We start from the raw sequence: 20162 nt of genomic DNA, 5'->3' as shown, positions 1-20162 counted from the left end.
ACTTCCAGGGATGGTCCTTGTCATGACTCCTTCCTGCTGTTCAACCAAGCAAAAGAACTCCCAAGTGTCAACCCTGTAACCACCTCTCAACAGTTTAAAAGTCTCAATCATATCACCTCTCCTCCTTCTATCCACCAAACTCTGCAGTCCACACTCCTTCAGCCGATCCTCATAACTAACACTGTACAGTCCTAACACCATCTTTGTTATCCGTCTTTGTACCCTTTCCACAGTTAATTTATCCCCTTCAAATCCTGGGGACCATCATCTGAGAACAATAATCTAAGTGCAGTCTGATCAGAGTCTTATACAACGGAATGATAACCATTTTATCTCTGCAGGTCAGTGTCCTCATTATTGCAGCAATCCTCTGTGTTACCTTCACTACCTTTGCGATATGTCTCCTAAATTTCAGGTTTCTATCAATCATCAACTGCAGATCTCGTCTCCCCTACTTCCTCCAGTTTAACTCCTCCCATAGAGTATGCAGCATCCCATCGACATGTCCCAAACCTTAAGACCTTACATTTTGCTACATTAAACTGACATCCCCATTCATTTGCCCATCTATCTAGCTTATTCAAATCCTCTTGCAGGGCTACCACATCTGCACTATTACTAATAACCCTTCCCAGCTTCGCATCATCTGCCAACAACTGAATATCCCCTTGCAATCCATGGACAATGTCATTGATATAAAGGTTAAACAATATAGGTCCCAGTAGTGAGCCCTGTGGGATCCCACTTGTAACCTTCTGCCTCTTTGATATTGCTCCACCATACACAATTCTCTGATACCTATCGGACAGCCAATCCTGAATCCAGTTGACCAATCTGACATCCAGACCCATGTGCTGCAACTTGAATATCAGCTTATCATATGGCACCCTGTCAAATGCCTTTGCTAAGTATAGGAAAATGGCAGTATATGCCTTTCCTTCATCTAATGCTCTTGTAACTTTATCATAAAAGGCTAGCATATTGCTAAAACAAGAGCGCCCCTTCACAAATTCATGTTGACTCTCACAGATCAGATGTTAATAAATTAATAAAGTTTAAACGACTAAACAAGAATAATAAAGAATAGGGTTTCCTTATTATTCTTCAGGTGTCCAAGTACAAAGAATTATAAACAAAAAACGACAGAAACATTACATAATTAACGACAACAGATCTACTATAAACTGTAGTACAGTTTAAACTGGAGTACGTGCTATAGTTCCAGCTGAATGTAACTGCATGTGTGAGATATTGTGAGAACGCCAGTACTGGACAGCAGAAATGTGTGCATCAGATAAATTGTAGCTGAGGCTACTATTCATGTGGGTTGAATCGAGTGAAATTTCTTTAGATTCGAGAATCCACAACATCTTATAGTGGTTTGAGACCACTATAAGATGTTGCGGCCTTCGTCGGAGTTTATTGAAAATAGGATGTGGCTGGAGAGAGTGCTAGCTTGGGTTCTGTTGTAGGAAATATCTCTTTTGTGTTCCTCAACATGGAAAGGATAGATTTATCAGTCTGTCCGTAGTAAGGCTTTCCACAATTATATATAATCTTGTAAACTCCTGGGGGTACCGAAGATGGTGATGTTTTTCTTTAGGTCGTTTGAGGATGGAACAGAGTTTAGGAAACGTAGTGAAACATGTTTTGATGTTGAACTTCTTAAGAATTTTAGCCAGTTTGGGAAAGAGGGAACTAATAAAATGTAAAGAGATATACGCTCTTGGGGAAGAAGAGTCTTCCATAGTAGGTTGACGATGGTGGAAAAGAAATTTCTCAATATTTTTTAGAGTGAAACCATTGTTGAGAATGGTCCTTTTTAGTAAATTAAGTTCATTCTGAAGCTCTATCTCGTCTGATAATAATGATCTGGCTCGATGTGCCAAGGTGGAGATAATACCAAATTTCTGTGGAGGGTAGTGATGGGAGAATGCATGAAGGTATCTGTCCGTATGTGTAGGCTTTCTGAAGATGGAGATTTTGATATTATCAGAGCATCTTGTAAGTTTTAAATTGGAAAATGGAAAATTATTCAGAGCAATATATAGTCTGGATTAATTTGTAAGTCAGCAGTTAAAATTGAAGGATATACAGGATGATGGTTTGATGTAAATTCAAAGATAACATTAAAATCAGCAATAAAAAGACCAAAATTATAAAAATAGGCTGAAATAGAAAACTTCAGTTGTACTCTCAATGGAAAACCTATAGAACAACTAAAATATTTTACCTATTTAGACACAGTTTTTAGTAAAGATGTAAAATTAAATTTGGAAACAGACAACAGAATAAGTAAAGCTGGTATGGTGGGGAGCCAGTTGAATAAATTTATATGGAATAAGAGAGAAATTAGCCAAAACACTAAAGCAGTATGCAAGACAGTGTTCAAACCAGTTTTAAAAGTTATAGACCTGAGAGTAAGATCAGAAATAAAGCACTCGATCAAAGATTAGAGAACTCAAATATAAGAGTTATGGAAAAAAAAATTAGAAGCTTGACCAGATGGCAATCACTGGCAGAATCATATTAAAAATGAAGACATTAGGAAAGAACTTGACATTATTTGCATTCAAGAATGTGTGAGCATGGCTAATCTAAGATGATATGGTCACTTAAATAGAATGGGAGAAAAAAGATTAGCAAAACAGGTGTTTGATGCCAAGATGGCAGGAAAAATCCACAAACTTTGGTCTCCCAGAGGAAGACCAAAGTTTGTGGATTCAGTCAGAAATGCCATAGATATGACAATGTTGGAGTGCTAACAAGTAACAGCCTAATTTTGAAGAAAATTGTTGATAGGAGATTAATAATAATGTAAAGTTAATCTTGTAGTGCTGTCATAATAGCCTGAACACCCTTTGAAGGTACCTATGAGGAAATTTATGATGATGAAAAAATAATATTATATATATATATATATATATCATCATCAGCCATCGTCATTAAGGCGTTTCCAAGATTACTCCAAAACTATCTGTCAATGGCTCTCCTTTCCTAATGTCACTCCTGCCAATCTGATGATAGCATCAATCCATCATGATTTAGATCAGCATTGTGGTTGTTTTCCCTCTCGTGGAATCTAATCCAGTACTTCTTTTGTCCACTGCTGATCTTGTCTTTGAGCAATGTGCCCAACCCATTGCCACTTCAGATGTTTCACTCTTCCTATAATGTCAGAGAGACTTTGGTTTGATTTCTTATCCATGTATTCCTTACATGATCTAGTCTTGTGATACAAAGCATACTAAATTGTGTTGTTCTTAATTTTTGAATTTCCTTTGTATTTAGTGTCGATATTTCACAGCTATATATCAATATAGGAAGAATACATTGGTTAAAAACTTTTAACTTAGCCAAACCACCAAACTAGCAGTATATAAGATAGAATTCAAACCAGTTTTATTTTGTGGATCTGAGAGTTATATTAAATATAAAGCATTTGATCAAAGATTACAGACGATATGAGAGTTCTGAGAAAGATAAGGGACCTGAAGAAATGGCATCAATGGCAGAATCATATTAAAAATCAAGATATTAGGAAGGAACTTGACGTATTTACGAATGTGCGAGCAGTTCTAATTTAAGGTGGTAAGGTCACGTAAACAGACTGGGAAAAGAAAGGTTAGCATAACAGGCGTTTGATGGAAATATGGCAAGGAAAAAACCTAGAGGAAGACCAAGGTATAAGTGGATTAATTCGGTGAGGCATGTCTTAGAAGAATGAAATGTTAGACAGAACAATATAGGAGTGTTGACAAGTCAACGACTAATGTAGAGGAAAATTGTTGATTGGAGATTAACAATAATGCAAACTTAATCATGTAGTGCTGTTATAGTATCCTGAACACGCTTCAAAAGTACATATCAAGAAATCGATGATGTTCTAAGAGCAATGTGAATTCTAGGACATATTGTTGAAAGAGAATGCATATGTAGAACTTTCTATCAGTTTCATGAAACACATTTCTCATAAGCAGATGTGATATAACTGACATTTTTATCATGTGACAGGATCTAATGAAGTTCTTAATGAATGTCTCCTAAATAGTATATCCTGAATTCATCAGTTTTGAAATAGGTACAATACCTACATCCAACATCACATCATCTATCAAAGAAATGTAATTATCAGCATCCTTAGGGCATTGTTTGTTATATGCCATAACAAACAATGAGAAGAAAAGTCAAGGGCTTGAATATTAAAGGATATCATCATTATTTACTGATACACACTCTAGAAGAATACAGGACACTATGATAGTCCAATAAAATTTAGTTTATTATTAGCTTCTTATAAATTTTTTGCAGACTAACCTATTATTTGTCAAATTTGCAATGTTGTCAAATCCTACAATTTTTCTTTTTTTGCACTGCTAACTGCATCTATACTTAAATTTCACTCAATTATCTGCTAAACATGTTCTTTTGCCAGCAAACACATGTTTGTTAACTTTCTGTTCCATTCATCGTTTTAAACAAGAATTTCACTTCAGATTAGTTCTGTTGAACACACACATTGTTGAATGCTAATCAAGTTCCTTTATATAACATACAAAATTAATGATTCTGCCATCTATGCCATTTATTCACTCCCCCCATTTTCCTCCAAATTCTCATATCTGTCGTCTTTATTTTTCAACTGCTTTATATCTAATTATTGATACTAGTTCCAGTACTGTCATGTATATAGCTGTCATAGTGTTTTGGTGTAATAGCTCTCTAACCAACAGACTCTGCTCATGTCCACTGTTGTGGACATGGATATTTGTGAGTCATTAAGCTGGTAGATGATTTTCACTGCTTGTTGCAAGACAACCATCCTGTTTAGTGGAGTAAAGTTGATAAAAAAAAAATATATATATATATATATATATATAGCCGCAAGCCTAACCTCTTTGACTTCCTATCTTCATTGCTTAATTTCCAGTCAAAATTTCCAAACAGCAAATTCATCTTTCTTGGCAATTTCAATGCCTATAATTCTAAATGGGTCACTTTTTTTTTTTTTTTCAAATTTCACTGACCAAACTTGAAGTACAGATTTTTGCAGCAAGCAATAACTAGAAACAGATCATTCATCTCTCTCTACCAAAATTCCCAACAATCCTCTTCATTCACCCAACATTCTGGATCTCTTTTTAACAATTTTTCCTTCTAGATACTCTGTTCAGGCAACTGCTCCTCTGTATTTTTCTGATCACAATCACATCCAAGTTTTATCTCTGGTAGAATGTCCTTCTTTCAGCTATTCAGCAATGCCAAATGGGACGCTTATGTGAATTTTCCTCATCCTTTCCATGGTCAGATTCAGGCCCGGCTGGTGGCGTGTGCGAAGTGTGCAATATACACAGGCGCCACAGAAGAAAAGGCACCTAAAAAATGTCAAAAAATATGAGATAAGAGTTTAAATGAACAACGAATGGTACATATAATTATGAATGTACATCGTCTTCCGTTCGGGCCCCTTCAGATCTTCCTGGAAATGAACAAATAAATTCTGAAATTGTATCCTGGACCCGATTATATCACTGTAATTTTTGATTAAAATTTACGAAAATATACCTGAAATAGTTCTTTATTTTTTGATGTATCATAAATCAAATTATGATTAATTGTTGAGTTCTGTGTAAAAAAAAATTGTATAAGCAGGACTAATCCGTAGGTAACATTATACTGTAAAGGAGTTTTCATTTTTTTCATTTCCTGTTCATTTTATTCACACTTTATTAAAAAAAAACTTTTTTGGAAAGGTGCTGAACATTAATCGCACAAACAAGAAAACTACTAGGCACTGGTGCTGGTCAGATTACTGTTTTCGTTCTGCTGATCCATATACTTGTTGTGATATTGTAACAGAAATAATCCATATTAAAATGTGAGCTTTCATTCCTCAATGTGTTCAAATTTCCCAATCCATATTAAAAAACATGGGTCTACAAGAAGAGTGCAAGAACAGTCCAACAAAAGCAAACAGCCTATCACAAGTGGCTTGAGACAAAAAAGCCAGCTTTCTTCACAGCTTACTTAATGGAGTGAAACAGCACTAAGAAAAGATTAAAATATACTTAATTCTTCCAGTATTTCTTTCCAAAATTTCATTTAGGAAGCAAATATCTAGAAAGAATGCTGGCAATATGAAGCCTAATGTTGTTAGCTATTTCCACAGCTAAGTTATGTATACTGCATTCGAAGTGAACATTAGGTCTAGTGCTGGTACTTGCTTTGGAGCAATGGCAAAATTATGGCCGAGACTCACGGTCCTCACAGAAGTACTGCTAAACGTTCTTGACAACATGTTAAACTACTACTACATGAAGAAGTTAAACTAGAGGCATAGGTTTAGAATCCAAAAGACTGTTGTACTTTTTTTGTGTGTTTATTTTAGGGGCTTCTGAAATATCAAAAAGAACAGTACATCGTTCAGTGTTCAGAATAGCTGAGAGCACCAACTGCAATGAGCTGATGGCTGTTGGCAATAGTGAGGACAGTACAAGTAGTTGTTTGGGAACAGTAATCTGTTCCCAAACAAGAGCAAAACTGCCATGCATGTAGAGACAGAAGGTCTTTTTATAATTGAACGACTTGACATTTAGCACAGCTGGGTAACTGGGTAATATTTCTGTATCCCACCATTTTTCTAAGAAATGCCAGCCTGTTTAATTCTCTAGAGCATCAGTTCCCAACTGGTGGTACGCATACCCCAGGTACGTGCTGGGCCATTCAGGGATACACGAAAAATAATCAGTAATGGCAGAAAAAGAAGTAAAGTAAACAAAATGTTCGTTATGGAACAATAAATGTTAAGTTTGAATCACCACTAATGGAGACACTTGAAAACTAGCTCATGTGAGTGAATGATGATTGGTAAGGGCGTGGCTATGAATCCCTCCCCCAAACCACTCTTCTACCAATCATTATGCACAGTTCATGCATCACTTTTGTCACCCATCCTCCTTTTCAAAACAGTCGCGTGTTACTAAGAAATGACCTTTGCGATAACAAACCTTCTTGACTTCCATTTGCGCCATTTCTAGAACTTCTCCAAAAATATAAATACATTAGTAGCCAGACTGTTTGATTTCCACTATTTTACATTAAGATAGGCACCGAACAAAAGTGTCAATATTTAAAAAGAGCTATTTTAAAAACAAGGGGTACAATTTATAGAAATGGATTTTTTGGGAAAATTTGGAGAAAAGAGCAAAGCTAATAATAATGGCAAATATCTGTTGGATTTCTGCTCAGGACATGGAGTGGTTATTACTAACACCATGTTCCAACATAAAAATGTGCACAAATTCACATGGAGAGAAGAGACTAGGAATAAGAAAAGTCTCATTGACTATGTTATTGTTGATAGTGATGTTTTCTCCCTGGTGCAGGACACCAGAGTGTACAGAGGATTTGAAATTAGAAGTGATCACTATTTAGTCTTGAGCAGGATAAAACTGAATTTCATATTGAAAAGAATAACATGTAAGAAAGTTTTAAAGCGAATAAAAGTTGAGCAGCTCTCAGATGTGAACTGTAGACTAAACTATACAAAGATTATTGAAGAAAAAATGAAAGAGTTTGAGAACAGGAATCAAACTTTGGAGATTCAGTGGCAAACTCTGAAGAAAATATTGATTCTTCCAGAGAGGCATGTGGTGAGGTTGTCTGTAAGGATAAAAAAAATCAGAACTCCCTGGTGGACACAGGAAGTTAAAGAGGCAGTGAAGGAAAAGAAGAAAGCATATCAAAAATTCCTGTCAAATAAGTCAGCTTGTGCTCTTAGAGAATATAGAGACAAATGCAAGAATGCTAAACATTGTGTAAAACTAGCTAAACAAAAGTCATGGGAGGCCTTTGGCAAGAATATAGAAAATAAATATCAAGAAGGTGGCAAAATATTCTGGAAGTTGTTGAAGAAGCTTAAGAATGGAGGAAAGAGTGCTGTAAAAGGAATTAGAGATGATAAAGGTGACATGAGAATGGGAGAAAAAGATATCCTTGAAGTATGGAGTAATTACTTTGAAAAACTGCTAAATGAAACAAGCAGTGATGACAGCACAGTGGTAAAAAACACTGACCAGGCATGCAGTCAGGAATACATATCCATACTTGAAGTAGAAAAAACTATCAAAGGCTTGAAATGTGAAAAGGCAGCAGGAGTAGATGATATTCGACCAGAAATGCTGAAGTATGGTGATATAAAAACTTTACAATGGCTGCACTGCATAGTTCAGAAAGCCTGGACAGAGTGGCGAATTCCCGATGATTGTAGTAGAGCTGTAATAGTGCCCATATATAAAAAGGGAAATGAAACTGAATGTGAGAATTAGAGGTATTTCCCTACTGAGTGTTCCTGGCAAGATCTATGCAAGTATACTTGAGAAACGGTTGAGAAGAATTGTGGAAGAAAAGCTTGGTGAAGAACAAGCCGGATTCAGGCCAAATAGAGGCTGTCAGGTTCAGATCTTCACTTTACGACAAATAGTCGAGAAAGCATGGGAACATAACAAAGATCTGTATTTAAGTTTTGTTGATTTGGAAAAGGCATATGACAAGGTGCCAAGAGAGAAGCTATTCAATACGCTGCAGTTATATGGTGTCAATGGGGCATTATATCAAGCAATACTTAGTCTTTATTTGAGTTGTAAGTCAGCAGTTAGAATTGAAGGAAGTACAGGAAGATGGTTTAATGTTAAATCTGGTGTGAAACAAGGATGTACATTATCCCCTCTGTTATTCATTATCTATATGGATCACATTATGAAGGAAAGTGGTATTAAATATGATATCAAAATTGGAGATGTTAATGTCAGCTCTTTGCTTTATGCAGACAATGTTATACTTCTAAATAAATCTGCTACAAGTCTGCAAGATTCTCTGACTAAATTGAATAGCTGTTATAATAGATATGGTACGAAGGTCAGCAATAAAAAGACAAAGACAATGAAAATAGGCAGAATCATTGAAAATGTCAACTGTGTTGTGAATGGAGAACCTGTGGAACAAGTAAAACATTTCAGCTATTTAGGCACGATTTTTACTGAAGATGGTAAATTAAATATAGAAATAGACAACAGAATCAGCAAAGCTGTTATGGTGGGAAGTCGATTGAATAAATTCATATGGAATAAGAGAGAAATTAGTTGGAACACTAAATTAGCTGTATACAAGACAGTGTTCAAACCAGTTTTAACTTATGGATCTGAGAGCTGGGTCAGAAGTAAAACACTTGACCAAAGACTAGAGACTGCAGATATGAGAGTCCTGAGAAAGATTATAGGTGTGAACAGATGGCATCAATGGCAATATCATATTAAAAATGAGGATATTAGGAAAGAACTTGACATTGTCAGCATCCAGGAATGAGTTAGCAGAGCTAATCTCAGGTGGTGTGGTCACTTAAACAGAATGGGCGAGGAAAGATTAGCAAAACAAGTGTTCTCTGCCAGGTTGGCAGCAAAACGACCCAGAGGAAGACCAAGATATAGGTGGATTGATACGGTACAAAGTGCTTTAGACGATAGAAATATAAGTTCTGATAATGTTGGAGTCTTGACAAGTAACAGACTGATTTGGAGGAAAATTGTAGATAGGAAATTAATAATGATGTAATTTTTTTCATGTAGTACTATCATATCCTGTACACCCCTTGAGGGTACATGGCAGGAATTTGATGATGATGGGTTTAAAAGGGATACACAAATGGAAAAAGGTTGGGAACAACTCCCTCACTCCTGCTCTAGACAATAGAAATTTTACCACAATGTTTTACCTTGCACACTTTTTTTCACCATGAATAATCATAATCCATGTGTTAATATTGGTGAACAGTGGTCTATCACTGCACCATGTTCCTTTAAATGACACCATCATCAACAGCTTTCTTCAGTACACTGCTAGACAAATGCCTCTCCATGCTTCTTCCATTTTAGCTGGTCTTTTGCATCTCTCCACTGTAAATGTCCATAACATCTTGCTATCTCATCGTCCCATCCTACCCTGGTCTACCTGCTTTCCGATATCCAGTTCTTGGTGTCCATTTTGTTGTTCTCTTTGTCCATCTGTTGTGTTTGTGTTGTTGTTTTGTGGAGTATTTTATTAATAGTATTTTTGTTATATTAGCAGCATCACTCAAGGAGTTGGTAGGTCATTCCCCCTCCTTCATAAAAAACATACAACACTTTATAAACACAATTAAAAACATAACACTCGACAAAGACGACTTATTAGTCAGTTTCGACATTTCTGTCCTTTTCACTAATGTCCCCATCAATGACACAATTCTCCTACTACAGAACAAATTTCCGCCCGACATTAGTCCTCTTTGCCCATGTACTACAGTCTGATTACTTCATGTGGCAAAACAAATTTTACGAACAAAAAGAAGGTACAGCCATGCGCTCACCACTATCCCCCCCAATCACTAACTTCTACATGGAAACCTTTGAGCAAAGGGCTCTTGATTCCGCCACACTAAGACCGACAGTCTGACTTAGATATGTTGACGACGTGTTCGCGATCTTGCCACACGGGCGGCAAACGCTAAACACATTCCTTAGAAACCTGAACAAACAACATGAACCCATACAATTTACCATCGAAATCGAAAACCAAAATTCGCTTCCCTTCCTAGACACACTAGTCACACGTCTTCCATCTGGCAGTCTGACACACACTGACCAATACATACATGCTAATTCATACCACCATCCATCACAAAAATATGGAGTCATTAAAACCCTCAAAAACAGAGCTACAACAATTTGCTCTAACCAGCAAGCCCTGAAACAAGAATTAAAGTCATCAGCGACACATTCATAAATAATGGCTATAACAAAAATACTATTAATAAAATACTCCATAAAACAACAACAAAAACAAATCTAGATCAGTAAAACCATAGTCATCCCATACATTAAAGGGTTATCGGAAAAAAATCAACAGAATCCTACAACATTATAACCTCAATGCAACCTTTAAACTTAAAACCATATTCCACTCCTCTAAGGATCCTCTCCTCCCATTAGCACATCCTGGAGTCTATTGCATCTGCTGCACCTGTAACTTGCCGTACATTGGTGAAACAGGACGGACAATCCCTATACGCAGGAAAGAACACATTAGACACATTAAATACAACCATTATGGTGAGGCAGGCCTCTCAGACCACGCATGCTCAACACCTTACACCAAATCAACTGGAAAAGCACCTGCTCTTTACACTGCACAAAAACCTGGTACGAAAGGAAATTTAAGGAAGCCTGCGAAATCCTGATAAACCACCCAAATATCAACAACAAAGATGGCATGAAAATCCCAAGGATCTGGATGGCACACATTCAGCCTACCTATAAGATCCAGCATAAGTCAGGACTCTAGCCAATCTTCAGCTAGTATTAGAAACCATTCCATACCAACTGGATGGAATGTACACGATGCTAATGTATGTATATAGATAGATACTTGTTGTTGTGCCCAATGTATTTCTACAACCAACAGATAACACTAATAATAGGACTCTAGCGGTGATGTATAATTTTTTTTTTTTTCCACCAGAGGTCAGGCCAACAATTGTTGTAGCGGTTCGTCAGTGTCTTTAACAAACCAGTTTGATTGTAGTGTAGCTTGTTTTCTGTGTATAGTTGTATGCTCTAGAAGATGACCTTGACATAAAGGTCGAAACGTCGAATGTAGATTTTAGTTATATTAAACTAAAGTTTTTATTCAAACACGGTAATTGTCTCCATAATTACCGTGTTTGAATTCAAAAATGCATTCAGATCACCGTGTAAGTTTAAAAGAAAGGATCCATTATCTTTCTTTGCTTTCATATCCAAATGATATCTTGTCACTTATAAAACAAAGTGTTCCCTTCTGATATCAGTGACTTCTTTTCCTTTGTTATCCATTCCAAATATCCATATGGATATTTCTCTTGGAAGCACAAAATTTATATAGATAGCAGGTACTAAAGTATCATTTCTCTCCTCTCACCCCTTGCCAATTATTTTTTGGAATATTTTTAGAAACAAGTTCTTGACTCAGCCTCTCAAACTTTCTATCTGGTTAAGATATGTGGATGATGTGTTTTTTATTTGGCTTCATGACCTAGATACAGACTCTTTCCTCTGTGAACTCAAAAGTCTTCACCCTAGAATCCACTTTACTATGGAAAAGGATACTAATAACATTTTAGCCTTTCTACTAGATACCTTGGTAACATCCACACCCACTGGTAACTTGTCCTTTTCAGTATACCGGGCACCCACTCATACAAACAGATACATTCACGACTCCCCCCCCACTTAACAATATTATTATTACCCAGTCCTCCATGGAGTCAAAAGACTCATCACGGGAGAAGTTTTTAGGAAACACAAAGTTTATCATACCACTTCTTGAACTCATCGACTATTCTTGCTCTAACCACTCCTTCAGGTAATGCATTCCACAGTTCAACCACCCTCCACGCAAAGAAACAACTCCTCACCCTCTTGCTCGCATCTCCTTTTGTAAAAACTTCCAGGGATGGCCCCTTGTCATTACGCCTTCCCACCATTCCACCTAGTGAAAGAACTCCCCCAATGTCTACTCTGTAACTGCCTCTCAACAGTTTAAAAATCTTGACCACCTCACCTTCTTCTATTCCACCAAACTCTGCAGTTCACATTCCCTCAGTCGATCCTCGTAACTGACATTGTACAGTCCTGAAACTGTCTTTGTTATCTGCCTCTATACCCTTTCCACAGTTAATTTATCCCCTTTAAATCCTGGGTACCAAATCTGAGAACAATAGTCTAAGTGTGGTCTGATCAGGGTCTTATACAATGGAATGATAACTCTTTTATCACTGCAGGTTGTGTCCTTCTCAGTAGTGCAGCAATCCTCTGGGTTACCATCACCACCTTTGCAATATGCTCCCCCACATCTCGTCTCCCCTACTTCCTCCAGCATAGCTTCTCCAATCAAGTATGCATCCTCCCATTGATGAATCCCAAACTTCAAGACTTTACATTTTGCTGCATTAAAACAACATCCCGATTGATTTTCCCGTCTGTCTAGTTTATTCAAATTCTCTTGCAGAGCTGCCACATCTGCACTATTACTGATAACCCTTCCCAGCTTCACATCATCCACAAACAACTGAATATCCCCTTGCAATCCACTGACATGTAAGGTTAAACAATATATTTATTGTTTAACCTTACATTTAACCTTAACCCATTATAAAGGTTAAACAATACAGATCCCAGTACTGAGCCCTGTGGAACCCCACTTTTAACCTTCTGCTTCCTTGATATTGCCCCATCACACACAACTCTCTGATACCTATGACAGCCAATCCTGAATCCATTTGACTAACCCGACATTTAAACCCATGTGCTGCAACTTAAATATCGACTTATCATGTGGCACCCTGTCAAACGCCTTTGCAAAATCAAAAAAAATGGTAGTATATGCCTTTCCCTCATCAACTGCTCTTGTCACTTTATTATAAAAGGCAATCATATTACAAAAGCAAGAGCGCTCCCTTAACAAATCCATGTTGATTCTCACTGATAACATTACCCTCATCTGCTCAACACTGTATATAGTCCTTCACTAATTTCTCCAAGACCTTAACTACTGATGACACACAAACTGGCCTAGCCTATAATTAAACACTTCCAGTCTACTACTGCCCTTGTGCAGCGGCACTATCTTACCTTCCTTCCATTCCTTAGGTACCTTGCCCGCAGCCAGACTTTTATTGAAGAGCCAGGTCAACGGAGCTGCCAGTTCTTTAGCACATTGTCTCAAAATCCATGGTGAAATACCATCCAGTCCCACAGCTTTACTGGTATCCAGAGTACTTAGCATTTGGAACACACTCTCCTCTCGCACCTCTAAACCCTGAACCTGCCCTATCCCTCTAGTATTAAAACCTCCTCCACGATGAACTACTCCAATAAAGTGCTCATTGAACAACTCCACTACGTCCTCTGCATCAGTCACTCTATTCCTATTTTTATCCTGCAATGTCATTCTTCCGTAATCGTTTCTCCTCCTACTGGCCACATAGCTAAAAAATTAGTGCCAATCTCTTCTCATATTCCAGTTTTTCCTTCCTCACCGTACTTCACTCTCCTGGCCTGTGTCATATTCTTCATGTATCTGCCCTCCACCCCTCTCCTTATATCTCTTCCATAATCTCTTTTTCAACTGCAGTTCCTGTTTGATATTGTTTGTCATCTGCTTTACATCAAATTGTATCCACTTCTTCACTTGTGGAGTACAGCTTACTATCGCTGATAACAAATATTCCTTCACAATTTCCCAAGCACTAATAATATCCTACCTTCCAATTCTGCCCTCCATTGAACTGCCCCTAGTTGATACCTAAAACTATTAATCACCTGCCTCATAATTCCACATACGTTCTCTTTTCTTTGATACACATGCATGTCTATTCATCTTCCAAGTCAAAACCACATGGTCACTCTCTCTCTCCAACTGGTGGGAGAGATGTCGTCTCGCTTATTATCAGCTCTTCTGATGCTGTGACCAAATCTAAAACTCTTGAACCGCTTGTTCCCTCCATTACATGTTGCCTAAGACATTTGTCCCTCAAGAATTCTAGAAATTCCATCGCCTTATTACTACATGCATTTTCCTCTTTCCAGCTTATACTGTTGTAGTTAAAATCTTCCATAACAATCATTCTTCTTGCACTTGCCAAGCTCAAGTGCCTAAACATCTCCTGCTTCCAATCCTCTGTGCTCCTTGGTTTGTAGCAACACCCTACTAAATATCCTGTCTTGGGCACGTCTACCTGACACCATAGGCTTTCAAAACCATTAGTGTTGCTGCCTTCCAAACCCTCCACTCTTAGAGGATACAAAGTCATCATTTATCATAAGCAGTACTCCACCACCATGTTTTCCTTTACTATCCTGCCGAAAAATGCTGTAACCTGCCACTTCAATTCCTATTATTATATCATCCTCTGTCAGCCACGTCTCAGAGATCCCAATAATCTTCGGCCAGGCCGATGCTATCAGTATCATCTCCTTTATTTCCGATACTCCTGGCATTAGTATAGAGCATAAAATGTCACTGCTTCTATTATTATTATTATTTATTATTATTATTATTATTATTGTTCCGGGAAACTCCAAGGAGTCGACAGACTCATCGAGGGAGGCCCTAACATCATGTCAAGAACAACTATTCAACATTCACACAGTATCTATCATACCTTGCCTTGAACTCATTCACGGTCGTAGCACCCACAACAGACTCTGGAAGCTTATTCCACTCATTTACCACTCTCCAAGTAAAGAACCTAGCTCTAACACCCTTGTCAACCACGCTCTTGCCCAGCTTCCATGCATGGCCCCTAGTCCTCCCACCACCAGTCATATTTTCAAAAATATCTTCTGGATCAATCTTATAAAAACCCTTCAGTAATTTGAATGTCTCAATCATATCACCCCTCCTTCGCCTATCGTCCAATTTCTGCAACCCACAAATCTTCAACCTATTCTCATAAGGTTCATTCCACAGACCTGCTATCATCTTGGTCACTCGTCTCTGGACCCTCTCCACTTCCTCCTCATCACGAAGAAACCCTGGTGCCCATAGCTGGGCACAGAAGTCCAGATGGGGTCTTATCAAGGCTCGATACAGAGGAACAACAACTTGTTCGTCTCTGCATGTTAAAGTATTTTTCAGAAGCCAAGTGATTTGGTGAGCTGTTTTAGTTACTTTTGCAATGTGCCCCCTAAACTTCAACTCCCTATCCACCAACACTCCCAAATCCCTGGCCTCATCAATCTCCTGGAGTATGGTTCCACCAATGCGATATACTGCTGCTATTCTTTTCACCCCAAAGTGCATAACCTTACACTTTGGCACATTAAATTGACATCCATTTTTCCTAGCCCAGTCCTCCAAACTATCCAAATCATCCTGTAAAATTTTGACATCCTGTGCACTCACAATTGCTCTACCCAACTTTGCATCATCAGCAAACAAGTGAACACTTCCTCTCAGATCCTTTCCAATATCATTGATGAACAAATTGAAAAGCAGTGGCCCAAGAACAGAGCCCTGTGGCACTCCACTAGTCACAAGACGTCTTTTAGACTCCACTCCTGAATAAACCACTCTTTGATATCTCTCCTTCAACCACCCTCTTATCCATCTCACCAACCCTATATCTATACCCATCTGCTCCAGTTTACTGATTAGGGTTCCATGTGGTATCCTATCAAAGGCCTTGGCAAGGTCCAGTAGTATCACTGTAAACCCATTACCCCTATCCAGTTCAGCCGTCACTGTGTTATAAAGCGTGAGCAAGTTACTGAGGCATGATCTACCCTTCACAAAACCATGTTGTCCCCCATACAATATCCCATTTTCATCTATTCAATCCTGTATTCTTTCCTTGACTAATTTCTCTAAGACCTTGACAATGATTCCTGATATGCTAATCGGTCGGTAATTTACAACAGCAGTCTTGGAACCACCTTTATGCAGTGGAACTATTTTCCCCTCTTTCCACCCGCTCAGGACTAACCCAGACCCGAGACTCAAATTAAACAAAATGGTCAAGGGTACTGACAATTCTTTAGCTGCTTCTCGTACAACACGAGCTGGTATACCATCCAATCCCACAGATGTATTGACATTGAGGTTATGCAATAGACCACTCACATCCACTTCATTAACCACAATTCCCGTATAATACCTATTGTCCCCTCTCGACCCCACAGGACTCAGTGTTACCGATGTCGTCCCCCTTCCCCCAAGAACCCATTCCTACAAGAGGCCACCCCTGTACCATCCACCCTTGGAATTCTAGCTTCTCTGCATTGACATACTGACTTGTTCAGAAAACAGCACTCTCTCCAGATGTCTTCATCCTTCCCTCATCCAAATGCAAGTGGTCTCTCGCATACAGTTCCCTTCTCTCCTCAAACGCCCTCCAAGCATCCACATATTCCAATCCTCTCTTCAGACACATTCTGGCTATTATGCTATTCAGTATTACTGTTCTTCTGCTCAGCTCGTCACTATCATACCTAGGCAACACACACACACACACACACACACACACACACACACACACACACACACACAGTCTTTCCTCTCGTGTTTTCTTTTGCACAACCTCAAGCAAGAATCTCAGATCTCTCGCCACCCAATTTACATTGCCTCTCAAGCCATTCGTGTCCACCATCACAATCATTCATCTACCCTTTTACCCCTCTCATGCATAAGGGCGTCATATGAGGACACATAAAAATGATATCCTCAGATGAGGACATTATTTTTAACATATACGGGGCACAAATTTAGCAAAATTAACGTATTCATGGTAATACTGTAAGATTAAATGGTATTGTATCATCATTATAATTTTTTATAAATGAATATAATTCATGCATGAGAGGGTTAATTGCCATAGCCACATTTTCTATCGGCCTTCCAGGCAAACACACCTCTGGCATCCTATGTTGCACACCAGAGATCGTCAAGTCTCCATATATATCACACCTCTTACCACTTTGTTCCTTGATTGCTCACCTGCATCCCTCATTCTCTTTCCTCTAACCCTTTCTCTCTGTGTTTACCTACTTACCTGCTGTCCTTTCATCACTCTATCCCTGGTTGCAGCACTCCTTCGCATTCTTCTCATTTCCTCTCTCTGACTGTTTCCATTCTCCACTCCTCTATCATTCTCATAATTCTCACTCCCTCTCTTCTACTGTTTCTATTCTCTCCTCTTCTATCATTCCCATACCTCTCTCTCTCATTCCCTCTCTCCTACTGTTTCTATACTCTCCTCTTCTATCATTCCCAAATCTCCTCTTCTACTGTTTTCATTCTCTCCTCTTCTATCATTCCCAAAAACTCTCTCTCATTCCTACTCTGATTCGCCTTGCATTCATCTCTTCCATTCTCCTAATCTCATTCACAAGACATTCCACCTCCTCTTTCAGCTCATCCTCTCTGCAAGTTAGTCCCTTTTAATCACCATTCATTCTCCAAATCAAGACCATCTCTGAAAACTTCAGTCATTTAAGCCTTCCATACTTCCGACTCTTATTTTCTCATTCATATTTTGCTCATCGTTCTCTCCTATCACACTACTCATCTGCGAACATTAACTTCCCGTCCCTGACGAAACTAGGTCGGTTATCGAAATATCTAATTCATTGAATTCCTCCCATTGCCTACATTTTGTGCATATACGCATTCCCCTTCTCTCACCTGCCACATATCCAACTCTCGGGATGCATACATACCACAAGCACTGCATGATTAGAGTTCTTAAATAGCGGAGAACTTGGTGACACGCCATTTGTGATTGCAGCTGCAGTGGCCATCATTCCTTACTGCCAAGGAACTACTAAACTAAACGCTATATAAAAACTGTATTATATATATAAACACTATATTCAACTATACTAAATAGCAAAAACTTATCTTCTCTTCCACTGCAAATGCTGCCAACTGTGACCTCATCTTCTCGGTAACCCAAAAATAATATATAACAATATATAACAAGAAAACTTCAAAAACAGAACCACGAAAGAACACTTGTGTTACTGAGAAAAAAATGTAGCACAATTCACAAAAGAATTCACACTATACAACGTTTAAAAAAAAATTTTTTTTTTAAACCACAGCTCAAATCCACCACCATTGTTTTAGCAACCCCAGCACCACCTTATTTCTTCAATAATATGGTATGATTATGGTATCATTAAAATGTTAACAGAGCCTATAAGTTTTGTTGAGTCCTCTCTTATAGCAGAACTTAATCACATACTCCCCACCCTCTAATCTAATGGCTACAGTTCCCAAAGTATAAAAGAAAATTCAATCCTTCCCCAATCCTTGACCTTCTCTTCAGACAGATTTTAGTAATGCTATCTTCTTGAGTGGCGGCACATTTGAGCCGTCTCTCTTCACTGAGTACCGCTTAATTAGTGATAGCCTTGGGCCATCTATCTCTGATTGGGTACCAGTGGAGATTGAACTGCCCACTCAGTCTCCAAAAGTTAGATAGGGCTAATGGCCTCGCCTACTCCCCATATACGGGAATAAAAAGGCGTTAGCTGAGCTGATATCTTCATCCCTATGTCTGAGACACCTCAGAAAAAAATAACCATAATCTTAAAGAAATACAATCTCTGTACAGCTTTCAAGCCCCACTGAAAACTTGCCACATTTATCCATTCTACTAAGGATTAGTTCCGTCCTCGTTCAGTGCATGGAGTCTATAAAGCACCAGTTCCTACAAGTTGGCCTACTGTGGACAGACAGGAAGAAAAGCCAACATCCACATGAAAAATATATCTGCAGTCATGACTATGGTCAGTCAGGCCTTGCAGACTTATTTAAATGAGATCAATTCCAGAGAGAAAATGCAGATTCCAAACAGTCTTTCTCTTCTAAATTTACTGCAATAGAGCATGGTCTGCAAGGCCTGACTGACCATAGTCATGACTGCAGATGTAATCTCATAATCTTCCATGCTGCTGTCGGCTGATCTTCCAGGCTGTTCATAGTAGGCCAACTTGCAGTAACAGGGCACTGCAGGCAATGAGAAAAGACATCTCTTTAGAAGAATGGATGAAGGAAGCAAGTTTTCAATGAGACTTGAAAGCTGTGCAGAGATTGTATTTCTGTAAGATTCTGGCTATTTTTTCTTAAGTGCCTTCAATATAGGGAATGATGATAACATTACTAAAATCTTTCTGAAGAGAAGGTCAAGAATTAAGAGAAGGATAAATTATTATTATAATTTATATATATATTTGATACAGTGCGAACTGTAGCCATTAGATGAGAAGGTATGGTTGTATATAATTCAGTTCTGCTGAAAGAGTAGACTCACTGAAACAAAGGTTATAACCTCTACTGGCTAGTGTTTTAATGGCTTTTAGTGTTTTAAAAATTGGCTGAGAGAGGACAACCCATAATGGTATACCCACTACTATGCTTTGGATACAGCACACAGAATCAACTGGAAAAGACCACCATATAGTAGTAAATTTAGAAGAGAAAGACTGTTTTTGGAATCTGTATCTGCTCTCAGAAATCAGCCTCATTTGAATAAATATGGTTGAATTAAATTTCTCAAAATATGGGAAACACTAATATTTCAAGAT

The 20162-nt window shown here is 38.2% G+C and overlaps 1 protein-coding gene across 3 annotated transcripts in view; it reads right to left on the bottom strand.

The window, feature by feature from the left end:
- The window catches only part of Cog2 (conserved oligomeric Golgi complex subunit 2), a 437003-nt gene that overhangs the window by 140390 nt on the left and 276451 nt on the right, over positions 1 to 20162 (bottom strand). The gene's annotated exons all lie outside the window — the stretch shown is intronic.

The sequence above is a fragment of the Typopeltis vanoorti genome, chromosome 10 (assembly GCF_054136105.1).
Source record: "Typopeltis vanoorti isolate ZY-2024b chromosome 10, IOZ_Tvanoo_1.0, whole genome shotgun sequence".
Classification (NCBI taxonomy): Eukaryota; Metazoa; Arthropoda; class Arachnida; order Uropygi; family Thelyphonidae; genus Typopeltis; species Typopeltis vanoorti.
Note: the sequence above shows the minus strand (reverse complement) of the source record. Positions and strands in the feature narration are given on the sequence as shown.